This window comes from Arachis hypogaea, chromosome 18, assembly GCF_003086295.3.
Source record: "Arachis hypogaea cultivar Tifrunner chromosome 18, arahy.Tifrunner.gnm2.J5K5, whole genome shotgun sequence".
Lineage (NCBI taxonomy): Eukaryota > Viridiplantae > Streptophyta > Magnoliopsida > Fabales > Fabaceae > Arachis > Arachis hypogaea.
In genome coordinates this window covers 31,387,499-31,406,857 of record NC_092053.1, presented here as the reverse complement: position 1 = coordinate 31,406,857, position 19,359 = coordinate 31,387,499, and the positions used below count along the sequence as shown (strand labels likewise).

Here is a 19,359-nt window from a genome sequence, read left to right as displayed (position 1 = left end):
GCTTGAACCTTAGAACATATGCCTGTGGTGTCTTTGTATTAGGATCTGCTTGGATTATTAAGCTCTTTGGAGTGCATCAACACTCGGTGACTTGGGTTAACTAACCCGGGATCATCAGCTGAAAGTCCACTATCAAGAGCAACCTAACTACAAGGCATTTAGTAGCCCAAAGAGGTGTTGGGCATCAATGTTCTAAGAAGGAATGTGAGCCAAGTGTCTATAGTGAATAATGTGTCAAGTATAAAGAAAAGGAATTAAACTTGCTACACATGACACTCAAATAAAGCTTATAAACAAGATAATAGCCAGGGATAAAGGAATAATGAGAGGTCATAGCAGTATGTTTCTTGAAGCTTGAAGGAGGCTTTCTAGGCTTAAGAATCAATAAGAGGTGAGTGTGTACATATCCACATAAAACCCCATGAACTACCAATAACACTCTACTAGCATGAACATCCTCTTCCATTTCATTCTTTCTTCTCAATAAATCATTTCTTGCTTGGGGACAAGCAAGCTTTAAGTTTAGTGTTGTGATGACAAGTCATCTTAGCCTAGTTTCACTAGCCTTTTTCTTTTGTTTTCATTTAGTTTTATGCACTTTCTTGCATTATAAATTAGCCATTTGAATTGGAATTGCATGGTTTCCTTAAATCAATCAACCACCTTTTAATTGATACAAAATCATGAGGTTCAAGCTAACTTTAGTTGATAATTAATTGATTTATAAACCTTGTGAATTTTGTGATACTTTGATTGGTTGTTTTGATTACTTGTAGGTGAAGAAAGGAAACAAAAGGTGTGCCAACATTATGGAAGAAGGTTGCAAGAAGGGGTTTGAGAAAATGGAATTCACGTTTGAGCTAACGTTTACCTCAAACGTCAACTCAAACGTGAGTAGCAGTTGAAGAACACCCTGGGGAAAAGCCAACGTTTGCGCCAACGTTTGCCTCAAACGTTGAGGTCAAACGTTGGCTGAAGATGGAAGCTCCTGGAAGGCAACGTTTGCGCCAACGTTTGCCTCAAACGTGAGGTCAAATGTTGGCGCCAAAAGAGAAGAGAATTGAAGCTCCTGGGAAGGCAACGTTTGCGCCAACGTTTGCCTCAAACGTGAGATCAAACGTTGGCGCCAAAGAGAAGAGAAATGGCATCCCTGGAGGCAGCAACGTTTGAACCAACGTTTGCCTCAAACGTGAGGTCAAACGTTGGCTCCAAAAAGAAGAAAGTTGGAGTTCCTGGGCACAGCAACGTTTGAGCCAACGTTTGACTCAAACGTGAGGTCAAACGTTGGCACCAAACAGCATGAAGGGGCATACTTCAAACAAGAATAACTTGAATTGTAGATGTCCAATTGAGGTGATTCCAAGTGGGTTAGAAAGCTGACATTCAGAGCTTTCCAACCATATATAATAGTCTCTATTGGGCACAAAATTGGCAAGGCGACAAGAGAACAAAGTAGCCCCCAAGAAGCATACAAGAAGGGAGGTCCACGTTTGAGCTCACGTTTGACCTCAAACGTTGAGCCAAACGTGGAAGACAGCACATGGCCTAGCTGCATAATGCCTCACTCAAGTAACGTTTGAGTCAACGTTTGCCTCAAACGTTGGCTCAAACGTGAATGGTTCATGGCTTGGTTCACTGATGGATTTCCTCCCAACACCAAGAGCAATCAACAGAGGCTACTAGCAACCCAATTCCATCAAGGCTAAAGGCCCAATTCAAGGCTTAATGACCATTTGAAAAAATTGTATAAATAGCTTAGGATTTGAAGTTTTTGGGGAGCTTCATTTTTTCGTTTTTCAGAATAGCTTTCTTTTCTGTTTTGCTCAGAATTCACTTTATTTTTCTTAGCATTGTTGTTTAATTCAAGAGAATTTGGGAGGAGAATTGATCTCTCTTCTTCCTTGTTCTTGCCCAGCACTCTTTACTTTTCTTGTCTTGGATTTTGGGTGGAGAATTGAAGAAATTTTGTTTCAATCTCACCTTGGGATCTTGTTTAATTTTCTGCTTAATTAAATTTCAGTTTCGGTTCATTGCTTTTCATCTACTTTCTTTGCAATTTACAATTTCCTTTGCAATTGTTCTTGTTGGATCTAGGAAGGCATTGAGATCTAGACTTGGTTTTCTAGTCTCTTGGGTCCTGAGGTTCAAATTTCCCATTTCCCATTCCCTGTTTTGCTCATTTACAATTCTATCTCTAGATCTGATTCAATCCAAGTGTTCTTCTATTCCTCTGCTTGTTGCAAATTTTATATTTCCCTGTTTAATTTCTGCAAATCCAATTCCCACTCCCCTTTATAATTCAAGCCATTTACATTCCTTGCACTTTAAGATTCTGCAATTTACATTTCTTGCGTTCTAAGTTTCTACCAATTTAATTCCTTGTTCTTTAAGATTCAGCACATTTATTTTTCGTTCCCTTTAATTTTCTGCAATCTACCCCTCTCCCTTTACTTTTCATGCAATTTAATTTCTGTTAATCACAAATCACTCAACCAACACTTGATTCGCTTGACTAAATCAATCACTAAACTAAAATTGCTCAATCCTTCAATCCCTGTGGGATTGACCTCACTCACGTGAGTTATTATTACTTGATGCGACCCGGTGCACTTGCCGGTGAGTTTTGTGTCGGATCGTTTTCCGCACATCAAATAAGTGGGTGAAGGATTGAATAAATCACTCAAATTAAGCACAAAATATATCATAAAATATGGGTTTATCAACCTCCCCACACTTAAACAATAGCATGTGCTCATGCTAAATCCAAGGTAATAAGTAAGGTTAAAGTGATGGAATGTCATGCAATGCAATCTAATCTAAATGCAACTACCTAAATGCATCATGCAATTCTAATTTATTCACTCATATATAAAGCTTACAGGTAGTTAAATTAATTCACATTCTCAAGGAGTCATATATGTATATATAGCCAAGCCTTAGATAATCAATAAGCACTTTTACAATTGAGATGGGAGAAAAAGCATTTTATGAACTTGCAAGACAATTAGATAATTCAAACAGAGATAAATGTTAATGAGCTATTGAACCCTCACTGGATTTGTGTTTACTCTCTAGTCACTCAGTGTTTATTGGGTTAATCACTCTATTCCTCTTTTTATTCTTCCTTTCTATAACTTTGTTCTTCATCTAACCAATCAACAATTATAGAATACAGTCATACCAAAAATCATAAGGTCTTTAATTAAGGTTGTAATGGGGCCAAGGTAAAGGTAAGGATATATGTATAAGGCTAAGTGAGCTAATAAGTGAATCCTTAATTAGACTAAGATCTCACCTAACATACATACTTAGTAAAACAAAACTTCTTTACCTATTTTTCCATATTTTCCCACTTGATGTTATATGCTCATGTTTCAATTTTTATTTTTATCCCATGTGCATTGCTTTTATTTTGCATTTGAGAATTCTTTTGTATCCCCTTTATTAAATATTGAAAAATAACTTTTTTTTAATGCACATGATAATTTAATCACTTTGATTTCTCATGAGCATGCTTCCCAAAATTTCTTAATTTGAGTTATTTTATTTCTTTCAACTTTTCTACCTTTTGTTTTTATCATCCATGTTCCCAATAGGTTTCCCACATTTTAAACTATTCATAATTTTCTATCTTAAGCTAACCAAGGATTCAACTTGGGATTTTATTTTATTTTTCTGCTTAAGGCTAGTAGTGTGGCTTAATAGAATAAAAGGGGATTTAAAGGCTCAAGGGGGCTAACAAGGGTGATGTGAAAGGTAGGCTATTTTGGGATAAAGTGAGCTAAAATCAAACAATGGCCTCAGTCACTCTCTTGGTATGTATCTTTATATTCTATAATCGGACATATAGATTAAAACAAAGTAAAGAACATCAGAATATAAAAGAAGGGCAGAACAGACAGGAATAAAAATTATGTTTTAAATGTAACCATACAATTAAGCTCAAAATTCACAGGCTGTATGTTCTCTAGCTCAAAAATCATTTATCAGTTATGTATGTCATGCAGGTTTAGTTAAAAATTCCCATTATTCTCAATGTAAAACTTAAGGTGGCTTTAAAGTTCTAGTGTTCCTCCTTGATGAAATGTTGTTAACTAACTAACATGTAATTCCATATATACAAGGTGTGTGGATTGTTTCTATTAAGTTCAAGTTTCTAGTTTGCTTCCTTTTTATATTTTCAATTTAAACTAAGCTATCTTATGCTAAAAAGGGTAAACTATACTAATTAATCCACAATTTTCTATAACTATTAAGTTAGAATTGCAACTAAACTAAATAACTAAAAATATGAACTAAAGTGCAAAATGCAGAAATAGAGTAAAAATACATAAAAGTAGCAATGTATAAGTACTCAGAAAAAAATAAAAATAAAGAGAAAAATACAGAAAAATATCCAAAATAAAAGAAAAAGAGTCTGTAGTGGTTCACCAAAATAATACGCCAGAGATGGCGACCTCCCCACACTTAAAATGAAGCATCGTCCCTGATGCTCACTCAAGCAGGGTGTGAAGGGGTGTCATCACTGGAAGGGATGGTAGCTGGTGTCTCTGTGGTGGCTGGCTGGGGGTCTGGCTGCTGTAGAGGAGGGGCTGTCTGAATGGGGATCTCAGGATCTACAGCTTGGATCTGATGTGGGACCTCTGCCTGTGGTGCAGCCTGCTCGGTGTCTGCCTGCTCTGCCTCTCCCTGGGGATGGGTCTCTGCCTCGGGCGCATCCGCCTCCTCCTTAGATGCCTCGGATGGTGTGTCAGGCTTGGAGGGGATGTCGCCGGATTGTATCATCAGCTTCAGGTGCTCATAGCGTCGCTTGTTGCGACGCTCCATCTGGTCAAGTCGTCGAAACAAGCGGTGCACCAGATGATAGACAGGCTCTGTGGCAGGTGGAGGTGCAGTGGTGGTGGCAGGGGTAGGTGGTGCAGCAGTGGAGGAAGAGGGACCGGCAGATGGTGTAGCTGTATCATCAGCAGTGGCAGTCAGGAATGGAGGTCTGTAGCCCAAGGCCAGGAAGTTCCTGCTGTGCGGGATAATCTTCTTGCATTCCGCAGCAGGTGGCCTCTCATCAGCATCCTCCCATGGCACGTCAGCTCGACGGCCCAGCTGTGTAACCAGATAGGGAAAGGGAAGAGTGCCTCGGACGTGGACCCTGGCCATATAGTGCCGGATAAAGCGTGGCAGGTACAGGTCCTTGCCCTCCATCACACACCAAAGGAGGGTGATCATAGCGGCTGGTATCTCAGTCTCGTGAGTACTCAGCATAATGTAGTTGCTGAATATCTGATGCCATAGCTGAGCCTCATCGTTCAGGTAAATTCGCTTGATCCCCTTGGACATGGTGGTGTTCTGACCCATGATCCAAGGAACTGACGGGTCAAGGGCGATCCTCACCTTGACTGCATCCCAGTCAAAACGCATAAAGCGCATATCCTCTTCAGCTTTCTGATAGCCATCTGTCTGATCAGTCTTAGGCAGAAGTTTCAGAACCTCTTCTATTGCCTCCTCAGTAACCAGAATCTGCTTCCCTCTGAGGTTCACTGCATCTAGGGAAGTTTTGAAGTAGTTGCAGTAGAATTCTCTAACCCAAGATGCATTAACCTCAGTCAGAGGTCTCTCCAGAAAGAACCAGCCTCTTTGTTTGATCTGATCAGAGGTGTATTGCTGGAGTTTTTCTGGGATCTTCAACGTCCGCTCCAGGTATAGGTTCCTGGAGTTTGCAAACACCGGATACTTCAGCTCACAGTATCGGTTTGCAAACTTTACTGAGTCATTGGCGGGAAGTAGCTGGTCGGCCTTCTCCTGCGGGGTAAAGGCTTTCTCCCGCAAGGAGGCATCATGCATGAGGTCGATGATAGACACGGAGGCTTCTCCTCTTTTCCTTTTGCCAGTATTGGCCTTGCCTTTTCCCTTTCTCTGGGAATCTGACATCCTGAAAAATAGAAAACCAGGATATAATAAAAATAGGAAAGCAAATAGGCAAATAATCAAAGAAAACACAAAGTGGCAAAGGAGCAATAGGATAATGAATATGAGTTAAGTAAAATGTGCATTTAGGATTGTATAGGAGTGAAAAGTCTGAAAAGAAGAAATCACAATCCAAAATGTAATTGAATGCAAGTTAAATAGAAAAATTAACATCATGCCTTGGTTAGAATGTTAAAAGAAAGTGAAAGAAAAGCAAAAAAAAATAAGTTTTGAAAAGGTTAGGTTGGTTAGAGTTAAAATGAGTGAGTTAGTGAAAAATGGGTTAAAGTAAGAGGCATAATGAAAATAGTCCAAGTAACAAGTAATCACAGGTAGAAGCTATAGGTAACTCATATTCAAACAAGTAAAACAGTTTGATGATGATTCAAATAGACATAAAGAAAGCAAAAATAGGAATCAAACATCAAAATTGCAGTTTAGGAACCAGGAAATCAAAGAGGATAAGAATGCATGCCCTGGCATTCATGAATGGTTTGGTTAAAGCAGAGGAAAACAGAGTTCAAGATTCCAAAATCAAAACATGAATGAAAGTCAAAAAGATTTATAAAAATTTGGGCAGCATTCCGGCTAAAATTGGATTTTTCCGAAAAATAAACAGCAATCAAACAGTTCATATGAATTAAAAAATCAAGCTACAGTTACATATAATGAATATAAACATGAAAATTCAGTGTAAAGAGCAGCAATATACAAGAAATACAGCATATGAACAAGAGCACAGCAACAGCAGATTTGCAAATTTGATAAAAGAGAAACATGAACAGTGCAAGTAAACAGACCTAAATCCACTAACCACATCCTAGGCTACCTAACAACCTAAAATCCACTACAACATGCATATCTAACTAGCCTAAACATGAACATAAACGGAAAAATAAGAATAAACTACGAACGGATAAAAGGGATTGCATGTTGTGGAACCTGGAAGGCCGAATAATGAGAATTGACAGAAAGGTGGCTGGGGGTGGTGATGATGGTGGCGTCCAGTGCTGGGCACGGCGGCTGGCGGTGGGGGGCAAAGCGGCGTGGCTGTTCGGGGCAGGGGGAAGAGAGGGTGATGGGGGTAGGGGAAGGGAGGGGGGAAAGAGGTGGTGTTGCTGGTGGGGTGCGGTGGGGATGGTTGGCAGCGGTGGGTGGTGGCGCGGTAGTGGCTGGGTGGTGGTGGTTGAGGGTTGGGGGAGAAGAGAGGGAGAAGAAGAGTTGGGGGGGTGTCACGACTGATGGGGTTTCGCGTGACTGGGGGGTTATATTTTTGAATCCACGCGACCGCGTGGAGCACGCGGTCGCGTGGCTGGAGCAAAAAAGGTGGTTGACGCGATCGCGCAGGTGACGCGATTGCGCGGAGGGCAAAAAGAGTAAATGACGCGATCGCGTGGGGCATGCGATCGCGTTGCTGGAATTTGTGCTAAACGCACGAATCCAGCGTCATTTCAGTGCAACTATCTGTCTCCTTGGGGGTGTTCGTGCAATCCATGCGACGCGGTCGCGTGGGATTGGTATTGTGCGAGTGACGCGATCGCATGGATGACGCGATCGCGTGGGTCAATTGTGCGAAACGCACAATGGCTGCACGATTCCAGCCTAACTTTCTGGACGTTGGATCTTTACGCCGATCTCCAGGTCACGCGGCCGCGTGGATGACGAGGTCGCGTGGAAAGTGTAGTTCGCCATTTGACGCGATCGCATGGGGCATGCGGTCGCGTCGCGCACCCTTTTTTTTATGCAGAATGCGGAATACAATATGCAGAATGCAGTGCTTAATGTGAATGCTATGCATGATTCCAGGTTCAATAAAATAAAATAAAATTCAAAAACAAACAAAACTAAATAAAATTAAAATTGCAAAAGGAACGATCATACCATGGTGGGTTGTCTCCCACCTAGCACTTTTAGTTAAAGTCCTTAAGTTGGACATTGGAGGAGCTTCCTGTTATGGCAGCTTATGCTTAAATTCATCCAGAAATTTCCACCAATGCTTGGAATGCCAATAGCCTCCGGGGTCCCAAACTAGGCATGTAAAGCTTCTGAGCAGCTTCAAACAGAGTCTCAGGCTCCCGGGGTGACGAATGTCAGAATAGAATCCATGATCCCAAGCCTTGCGTTTAAATCCGCCTCCGTCTTGATCTATATTTTTCCATCCGGGCGGTTTAGAAAGTAGACTCTCACCATAGTGACCAAACGTTTTCCGAGATCCATTCAATTGAGCTTGATACCAATCCGTGTACTTCAATTTGAAGCGTGGAATCTTATTGAACCTTGTACACCAGCTCTGGGTACGAGCCATTTCCCTCTTACTCTTAAAGCCGCAGAGAGCTCTAAGCTGGCCATCTGTTTCAAGTAAACCATATTCAAGTGAATAAGTAAAGTTAAGGGTTAAGGATTGTACCCACTTGAAGCTTGTATTAGGCGGTAATGGCCTTGGGGTAGGTGTTTCCGGTGGTGCTGTAAGTTCTACTCCTTGGTAATCTTCTGTGAATTCCTCCCCTTCTTTCCAAGAATCTTTAAATGCGTCTGTGTCCTGGTCAAAGTCTTCTATGTCTTCCTCATCACTTGAGTCATAGATTGGAGGTTGAGAGAAATCTACCTCCGCATCATCTTCGTATTCACTTGGGGAAGATTCTTCGATCTCAGAGAATTCACTTGCGGATGCAAGTTCATTACTAAGAGAACTTGACTTGTGACTATCATCATCAAGGGAATATGTGTCCTGGGTTATTCCGTCTAGTTCTTCATAAACGACTTGCCTTGGGGATTGTGCAATATCCTCCTTAGCATCAACTGTAACGTCCTTGACGGAGTTCTCCTCAACTCTGGATTCCCATGGAGGTTCAGCGTCTCCTAGATCTTCAACCAACTCTTCTTCTTGCATAATGACAGCTTCTTCTACTTGTTCTAGTACGAATTCATGCTCTGTCTTGTCCACTGGAGTTTCTAGTGTCTCCCTCATGCTACGCTCTTCATTAGATTGTCCACATGGGGCTATGGTTGGTCCTTGAATGTTCGCGCGTCTAGAAGCTAATTGAATTACTGCTTGCTCCAGTTGTCGAATGGTTGTTTGAAGTTTATTTACTGTTGCCTTGAGGCGAACCTCTGATTCTCGGGGTGATGGATTTGGACATGAAACATAGGGAAATGGTGGTGCTTGGGGGTGATTGGATTGGAATTGGGGTAGGAAAGGATCATACGGTGGTGAATGGTGAAGAGAAGCTTGTGAGTGTGGTGGTTCGAGGTTATGTTGAGAGGATGGTCTATAGGCACGGGGTGGGGCTTGTTGGTAGTTACAAGGTTGTCCACCATATCTATCAGTTGGGTATGCATTGTAGAATGGTCACTGTCCATGATATCTTGGAGGGTGTTGTTGCCTAAAGGGTTGAGTAGATCCTCTTGGCTCTATCCATCCTTGATTGGTCTGACCTTGATACATATTCCTGCTGTACTTTCTATTTCCTTCAACAAAGTTAGAACCAAACTCAAAGCGAGAGGGGTGAGAGTTCATAGTAGAAAATAAAATTAAAAAGGAAAAACAGAAATAAATAAACAAGTAAAAGAAAAATATGTACAATAACCAATAATACGGCACATGTTAGCAGTTCCCCGACAACGGCACCATTTTGACGTTAGGATTTCTGCCAGTAAAGAATTTTATAAAAATAGTCGCATTGTAGATATAGTCTCTAAACCGACAGAAATCCCTTCGTACAAACGTTTTGGTTGTCACAAGTAACAAACCCCTTAAAATTGATAACCGAGTATTTAAACCTCGGGTCGTCTTCTCAAGGAACTGCAGGGAAGTATGTTCTTATTATTGGTTATGGAGATTGTAAATTGGGGTTTCAAGAATGAGGAACAAGTAACTTAATGGTGAGTAAATTAAATGGCAATTAAAATAAATAAATAGCTGTAAAGCAAACTTTTGGCAAGGTATGAGAAATCGGAAGTCCAGACTTAGTTATTCTTATCAATAACAATGAAAGTTGAATCTTAATTCCACTTAGTCAACCTTTACTAAAGTAAAGGAAAGTCAAGGGACTAATTAGTTTGATCTTCGAATCCTATTTATTTCCTAAGAAAAGGTTGGGATTATTGAAGCTCAGTTCAATTAGCAAAGATAACAGTTATCAATTATGTTGACATAAGATAACTCCTGAGTTACTGCTTTCTTAACCAAGACCAAAAGAGAAAAAAGTAAATTTGCTGGAATAAAAGTGCCTTCAGATGTAAAGCAACAATAACATAAATTAAAGAAAGCAATCATAAATTGAAATACCTCAAATAGAATTAACAAGGGAAATTATAATCTAACATGAAGAGTTCATAAACTAAATTAGAAAAATAAATAAAAATAAAGAACTTGGGATTGAGAGTTACTCCTAAAACTAAGAGAAGTCCTAAATCCTAAGAGAGAGAGAGAAAGGAGAGAACCTCTCTCAAAACTAGATCTAAAACATGGGAAATAACTAAATTGGCGAGCTCTCCCTGAATGGATGCATTCCCACACTTTATAACCTCTGGTCTATGCCTTCTGAACTTGGATTGGGCCAAAAAGGGCTTCGGAAATCGCTGGAAGCATTTTCTGCAATTTCTGGTGCGTGGCCCCTGTCACGCGTCCGCGTGGATCACGCGGTCGCGTCATTCGGAGCTTTCCTTGTCACGCGGTCGCGTCAGTCATGCGACCGCATCGCTGTTGATTTGCGCTTGGCATGCGTCCGCGTCGCCCATGCAATCACGTGGATGCCAGTTTCTTCAGAAACTCCGTTTTGTGCTTTCCTTCCATTTTTGTATGTTTCCTTTTTCCATCCTTTAAGTCATTCCTGCCTTAGAAGATCTGAAACTACTCAACACACTAATCACGGCATCGAATGGAAATAAAGGTAATTAAAATAATTAATTTTAAAGCATAGAAAACATGTTTTTCACATACATCACATAATAAGGAAGGGAAAGTAAAACCATGCAATTAACATGAATAAGTGGGTGAAGGATTGAATAAATCACTCAAATTAAGCACAAAATATATCATAAAATATGGGTTTATCAATTCTTCATGATCTTTAAGTTGTTCTTGATGAATCCTCTTGTTTGATCTTCATATTTTCTTGTTATGTGTTGCATCTTGTTTTTCATATGCATTCTTGCATTCATAATGTCTAAAAATTAAAAATTTCTAAGTTTGGTGTCTTGCATGTTTTCTTTTCTTGTAAATTTTTCAAAAATAAGTTCTTGATGTTCATCATGATCTTCAAAGTGTTCTTGGTGTTCATATTGACATTCATAGTGTTCTTGCATGCATCAATTGTTTTGATCCAAAATTTTCATGCATTGAGTGTTTTTGATGTTTTCTCTCTCATCATTAAAAATTCAAAAATAAAAAAAAATATCTTTCCCTTTTTCTTCTCATAAAATTCGAAAATTTGAGTTGACTTTTTCAAAAAATTTTAAAATCTAGTTGTTTTTTATGAGTCAAATCAAATTTTCAATTTAAAAATCTTATCTTTTTCAAATCTTTTTCAATTTTTATAATTTTCGAAATTTTCAAAATTAATTTTCAAAAATCTTTTTCATAATTTCAAAAATCTTTGCTAACAATTAATGTGATTGATTCAAAAATTTTAAGTTTGTTACTTGCCTAGTAAGAAAGGTTCAATCTTTAAATTTGAAATCATATCTTTTTGTTTCTTGTTAGTCAAGTAATCAACTTTAATTTTCAAAATCAAATCTTTTTAAATTTCTTTTTCAAATCTTTTTCAAAATAAGTTTCAATCACATCTTTTTCAAAATCAATTTCAAAATCTTTTCTAACTTCTTATCTAACTTCTTATCTTTTTAAAATTTGATTTTCAAATCTTTTTCAATTAATCTTATCTTATGTGATTCTTATCTTTTTCAAAACCACCTAACTAATTGTCTCTCTCTAATTTTTGAAAATCACCTTCCTCTTTTTCGAAATTCTTCTAATTAACTAATTGTTTTAAATTTTAATTTTATTTTTCTTTTTAATTTTTGAATTCTAACCAAAATTCAAAATACATCAAAAATATTTTCCTTTTTTTCTCCAATTATTTTCGAAAATTCTTCTCTCTCACCTCCTTCTAATTATTTTTATTTATCTACTAACACTTCTATTCTTCTTAAAAATTCGAACCCTCTCCCTCTTTCTGTGTTTGAATTTCTTTTCTTCTTCTACTCACATAAAGGAATCTCTATACTGTGACATAGAGGATTCCTCTTCTTTTCTGTTTTCTTCTTTTTCACATGAGCAGGAACAAGGATAAGAACATTCTTGTTGAAGCTGATCCTGAACCTGAAAGGACTCTGAAGAGGAAGCTAAAGCACAACTCTCTGGAGAAAATCTGGCAGAAATTTTCGAAAAAGAAGGAGATATGGCCGAAAATAATAACAATGCAAGGAAGATGCTTGGTGACTTTACTGCACCAAATTCCAACTTACATGGAAGAAGCATCTTAATCCCTGCCATTGGAGCAAACAATTTTGAGCTTAAACCTCAATTAGTTTCTCTGATACAACAGAACTGCAAGTTTCATGGACTTCCATCAGAAGATACTTTTCAGTTCTTAACTAAATTCTTGCAGATCTGTAATACTGTTAAGACCAATGGGGTTGATCCCGAGGTCTACAGGCTTATGCTTTTCCCATTTGCTGTAAGAGACAGAGCTAGAATATGGTTGGACTCTCAACCTAAGGATAGCTTGAACTCTTGGGATAAGCTGGTCACGGTTTTCTTAGCCAAGTTCTTTCCTCCTCAAAAGCTTAGTAAGCTTAGAGTGGATGTTCAAAACTTCAGACAGAAAGAAGGTGAATCCGTCTATGAAGCTTGGAAGAGATACAAGCAACTGACCAAAAAGTGTCCTTATGACATGCCTTCAGAATGGACCATCCTAGATATATTCTATGTTGGTCTGTCTGAATTATCTAAGATGTCATTGGACCATTCTGCAGGTGGATTCATTCACCTAAAGAAAATGCCTACAGAAGCTCAGGAACTCATTGACATGGTTACAAATAACCAGTTCATGTACACTTCTGAAAGGAATCCTGTGAGTAATGGGACACCTCAGAGGAAGAGAGTTCTTGAAATTGATGCTCTGAATGCCATAATGGCTCAACAAAGCTTTAATAATGGTGGAAGAAACAGGTTTAGAAATGGCAAACCTTTTCCATCATCCACTCAGCAACAGGCAGAGAATTCTGAGCAGAATCCATCTAGCTTAGCAAACATAGTCTCTGATCTATCTAAGGCCACTTTAAGTTTCATGAATGAAACAAGGTCCTCCATTAGAAATTTGGAGGCACAGGTGGGCCAGCTGAGTAAAAGGGTCACTGAAACTCCTCCTAGTACTCTCCCAAGCAATACAGAAGAGAATCCAAAAAGAGAGTGCAAGGCCATTACCTTACATGGCGTGACCGAACCCAGAGAGGAGGAGAAGGATGTGAATCCTAGTAAGGAAGACCTCCTGGGATGTTTGGTGACCAATAAGGAGTTTTCCTTTGAGGAACCAAAGGAATCTGAGGCTCAACTAGAGACCGTAGAGATTCCATTGAACCTCCTTCTGCCTTCATGAGCTCTGATGAGTATTCATCCTCTGAAGAGGATGAAGACATTACTGAGGAGCAAGTTGCTAAGTACCTTGGTGCAATCATGAAGCTGAATGCCAAATTATTTGGTAATGAGACTTGGGAAGATGAACCTCCCTTGCTCACCAATGAACTGAAGGCATTGGATAGGCAGAAATTACCTCAAAAGAAACAGGATCCTGGTAAATTCCTAATTCCCTGTAACATAGGCACCATGACCTTTGAGAAGGCTCTGTGTGACCTGGGGTCAGGAATAAAGTTAATGCCACTCTCTGTAATGGAAAAACTAGGAATCTTTGAGGTACAGGCTGCCAATTTCTCATTAGAGATGGCAGACAAATCCATGAAAATAGCTTATGTACAAGTAGAGGACATGTTAGTAAAGGTCAAAGGCCTTTACATCCCTACTGATTTCATAATCCTAGACACTGGGAAGGATGAGGATGAATCCATCATCCTTGGAAGACCCTTCCTAGCCACAGCAAAAGCTGTGATTGATGTGGACAGAGGAGAGTTAGTACTTCAACTGAATGAGGACAACCTTGTGTTTAAAACTCAAGGATCTCCCTCTGTAACCATGGAGAGGAAGCATGAAAAGCTTCTCTCACTGCAGAGTCAACCAAAGCCCCCATAGTCAAACTCTAAGTTTGGTGTTGGGAGGCCACAACCAAACTCTATGTTTGGTGCTGAACCCCCACATTCAAACTCTAATTTTGGTGTTGGGAGGTCCCAATAATGCTCTGATTATCTGTGAGGCTCCATGAGAGTTCACTGTCAAGCTATTGACATTAAAGAAGCGCTTGTTGGGAGGCAACCCAATGTTATTTAATTTTATTTTTTATTGTTATTTCATGTTTTATTAGGTTGATGATCATGTGGAGTCACGAAAACTACTGAAGAATAAAAAACAGAATGAAAAATAGCATTAAAAATAGCACACTCTGGAGGAGGAGCATTCTGGCGTTTAAACGCCAGAAACAAGCATCTGTCTGGCGTTTAACGCCAGAAACTAGCATCTACCTGGCGTTAAACGCCAGAAACAGGCTACATTTGGGCGTTTAACGCCAGAAACAAGCAGCAGTTTGGCGTTAAACGCCAGGATTGCACAGCAAGGGCGTTTTATACGCCTAATTGGATCCCCACCTACCTTCTCTCCTTTTCACACCTTTTTCATATCTCTCTTCCCCAAATACCCTTCACCAATCACCTCAATCACTCTTCCCCATCACCTCTTAACCACTCACATCCATCCACTCTTCCCCATAAACCCTACCTACCTCCAAAATTCAAACTCTTTTCCCTCCCAAACCCAACCCTAATGGCCGAACCCTAAACCCTCCCCCACTCCTATATAAACCCCTCACTCCTTCTTCATTTTCACACACCACAACCCTTTGTTCTCCCCGTTGGCCGAAAACACCTTCTCCCTCCATCTCTTCCATTTTTCTTCTTCTTCTTCTCCTTCTTTCTTTCTTCTTTTACTCGGGGACGAGCAAACATTTTAAGTTTGGTATGGTAAAAGCATTGCTTTTTGTTTTTCCATAACCATTAATGGTACCTAAGGGCAGAGAAACCTCAAGAAAATGGAAAGGGAAGGCAATTGCTTCCACCTCTGAGTCATGGGAGATGGAGAGATTCATCTCAAAGGTCTATCAAGACCACTTCTATGAAGTTGTGGCCAAGAAGAAAGTGATCCCTGAGGTTCCTTTCAAGCTCAAAAAGAATGAGTATCCGGAGATCCGACTTGAGATCCAAAGAAGAGGTTGGGAAGTTCTCACCAACCCCATTCAACAAGTCGGGATCTTAATGGTTCAAGAGTTCTATGCAAACGCATGGATCACCAGGAACCATGATCAAAGTGTGAACCCGAATCCAAAGCATTGGCTTACCATGGTTCGGGGAAAATACTTAGATTTCAATCCGGAAAATGTAAGGCTGGCGTTCAACTTGCCAATGATAGAAGAAAACGCACGCCCCTACACTAGAAGGGTCAACTTTGATCAAAGGTTGGACCAAGCCCTCATGGACATATGTGTAGAAGGAGCTCAATGGAAAGTTGACTCAAGAGGCAAACCGGTTCAATTGAGAAGACTGGACCTTAAACCTGTAGCTAGAGGATGGTTGGAGTTTATTCAACGCTCAATCATTCCTACTAGCAACCGGTCTGAAGTTACTATAGACCGGGCCATCATGATCCATAGTATCATGATTGGGGAGGAAGTGGAAGTTCATGAGATTATACCTCAAGAACTCTACAAGGTGGCTGACAAGTCCTCCACTTTGGCAAGGTTAGCCTTTCCTCACCTCATTTGCCACCTATGCAATTCGGTTGGAATTGACATAGAGGGAGACATCCTCATTGAAGAGGAAAAGCCCATCACTAAGAAGAGGATGGAGCAAACAAGAGATCATAGATCTCAACAAGAGCATGAGGAAATTCCTCATCATGAGATCCCTGAGATGCCTCAGGGGATGCACTTTCCTCCACAAAACTATTGGGAGCAAATCAACACCTCCCTAGGAGAGTTAAGTTCCAACATGGGACAACTAAGGATGGAGCACCAAGAGCACTCCATCATCCTCCATGAAATTAGAGAAGACCAAAGAACCATGAGGGAGGAGCAACAAAGGCAAGGAAGAGACATAGAGGAGCTCAAAAGCACCATTGGTTCTTCAAGAAGAGGAAGGCGCCACCCTCACTAAGGTAGACCCGTTCCTTAATCTCCTTGTTCTTATTTTCCTGTTTTTCGTTTACTATGCTTTATGTTTTATTTATGTTTGTGTCTTTACAATATGATCATTAGTGTTTAAGTGTCTATGTCTTAAAGCTATGAATGTCCTACGAATCCATCACCGCTCTTAAATGAAAAATGTTTTAATTACAAAAGAACAAGAAGTACATGGTTTCGAATTCATCCTTGAAATTAGTTTAATTATTTTGATGTGGTGACAATACTTTTTGTTTTCTGAATGAATGCTTGAACAGTGCATATGTCTTTTGAATTTGTTGTTTATAAATGTTAAATATGTTGGCTCTTGAAAGAATGATGAAAAGGAGATATGTTATTTGATAATCTGAAAAATCATAAAAATGATTCTTGAAGCAAGAAAAAGCAGTGAATACAAAAGCTTGCAGAAAAAAATGTGAAAAAAAAATATAGCGAAAAAAAAATATAAAAGAAAGAAAAAGAAAAAGCAAGCAGAAAAAGCCAATAGCCATTAAAACCAAAAGGCAAGGGTAATAAAAAGGATCCAAGGCTTTGAGCATCAGTGGATAGGAGGGCCTAAAGGAATTAAATCCTGGCCTAAGCGGCTAAACCAAGCTGTCCCTAACCATGTGCTTGTGGCGTGTAGGTGTCAAGTGAAAACTTGAGACTGAGCGGTTAAAGTCGAGGTCCAAAGCAAAAAAAAAAAGAAGAGTGTGCTTAAGAACCCTGGACACCTCTTATTGGGGACTTTAGCAAAGCTGAGTCACAATCTGAAAAGGTTCACCCAATTATGTGTCTGTGGCATTTATGTATCCGGTGGTAATACTGGAAAACAAAGTGCTTAGGGCCACGGCCAAGACTCATAAAGTAGCTGTGATTCAAGAATCAACATACTGAACTAGGAGAATCAATAACACTATATGAATTCTGAGTTCCTATAGAAGCCAATCATTCTGAACTTCAATGGATAAAGTGAGATGCCAAAACTATTCAAGAGGCAAAAAGCTACTAGTCCCGCTCATCTAATTGGAGCTAAGTTTCATTGATAGTTTGGAATTTATAGTATATTCTCTTCTTTTTATCCTATTTGATTTTCAGTTGCTTGGGGACGAGCAACAATTTAAGTTTGGTGTTGTGATGAGCGGATAATTTATACGCTTTTTGGCATTGTTTTTAGATAGTTTTTAGTAGGATTTAGTTATTTTTAGTATATTTTTATTAGTTTTTAAATAAAAATCACATTTTTGGACTTTATTATGAGTTTGTGTATTTTTCTGTGATTTCAGGTATTTTCTGGCTGAAATTGAGGGACTTGAGCAAAAATCAGATTCAGAGGTTGAAGAAGGACTGCAGATGCTGTTGGATTCTGACCTCCCTACACTCAAAGTGGATTTTCTGGAGCTACAGAACTCCAAATGGCGCGCTCTCAATTGCGTTGAAAAGTAGACATCCAGGGCTTTCAACGCCAGCTTTCTGCCCTATTCTGGAGTCAAATGCCAGAAACAGGTTGCAAAGTGGAGTTAAACACCAGAAACAGGTTATAAACTGGCGTTCAACTCCAAGAAAGACCTCTCCACGTGAAAGCTTCAATGCTCAGCCCAAGCACATACTAAGTGGGCCCCGGAAGTGGATTTCTGCATCATTTACTTAATTCTGTAAACTCTAGTAACTAGTTTAGTATAAATAGGACTTTTTACTATTGTATTTACATCTTTTGGATTATCTTTTGATCCTTTGATCACATTTTGGAGGCTGGCCTCTCGGCCATGCCTGGACCATTATCACTTATGTATTTTCAACGGTAGAGTTTCTACACACCATAGATTAAGGTGTGGAGCTCTACTGTTCCTCATGAATTAATGCAAAGTACTATTATTTTTCTATTCAATTCAAGCTTATTCCTATTCTAAGATATTCATTCGCACCCAAGAACATGATGAATATGATGATTATGTGACACTCATCACCATTCTCACCTATGAACGCATGCCTGACAACCACTTCCGTTCTACATGAAGACGAGATAGAATGAGTATCTCTTAGATATCTAATACAGGGGACCGAGTCCGAGATATTAGAGTCTTCGTGGTATAAGTTAGAACCCATGAATAGCCATTCCCGAGATCCGGAAAGTCTAAACTTTGTCTGTGGTATTCCGAGTAGGATCTGGGAAAGGATGGCTGTGACAAGCTTCAAACTCGCAAATGTTGGGCGTAGTGACAGACGCAAAAGGATAGTAAATCCTATTCCAGTATGATCGAGAACCAACAGATGATTAGCCATGCAGTGACAGCGCATTGGACCATTTTCACAGAGAGGATGGGATGTAGCCATTGACAACGGTGATGCCCTACATACAGCTTGCCATGGAAAGGAGTATGAAGGATTGGATGAAAGCTGCAGGAAAGTAGAGGTTCAGGAGGAACGAAAGCATCTCTATACGCTTATCTGAAACTCTCACCAATGAATTACATAAGTATCTCTATCTTTATTTTACGTTTTCTTTATCTTTTAATTATCAGATCTTTCAAACCATTTGAATCCGCTTGACTGAGATTTACAAGGTGACCATAGCTTGATTCAAGCCGACAATCTCCGTGGGATTGACCCTTACTCACGTAAGGTTTATTACTTGGACGACCCAGTGCACTTGTTGGTTAGTTGTGCGAAGTTGTGACAAAGTGTGATTCACGTTTGAGAGCACCAAGCCTTTGGCGCCATTGTTGATGATCACAATTTCGTGCACCAATAAGATATGACAAAAGGATCCTTATCTTCGCGCTGAGCCAGCGCCGCTCCTACTGCGTGGTTGGAAGCATCACACATAATCTCAAAAGGCTGGCTCCAGTCTGGTCCTCTCACAATCGGAGCTTGAGTCAAGGCGATCTTCAGCTGATCAAATGCATTCATGCAGTCCTTACTCAGCTCGAACTCAACATCCTTCTGCAGCAGTCTGGATAAAGGCAATGCTACCTTACTGAAGTCCTTGATAAATCTCCTGTAGAAACCTGCATGGCCAAGGAACGAACGGACTTCCCTCATGGAGGAAGGGTAAGGTAAACTAGAAATGACATCT

The 19,359-nt window shown here is 39.8% G+C and overlaps 1 non-coding gene across 1 annotated transcript; it reads right to left on the bottom strand.

Annotated features, from left to right (window-relative positions):
• Nucleotides 1–12,755: 12,755 nt before the first annotated feature.
• LOC112773552 (small nucleolar RNA R71) lies at nt 12,756–12,859 on the bottom strand. Its single transcript, XR_003188098.1, has one exon. It is a non-coding gene; the product is annotated as a small nucleolar RNA R71 (small nucleolar RNA).
• Nucleotides 12,860–19,359: the final 6,500 nt, after the last annotated feature.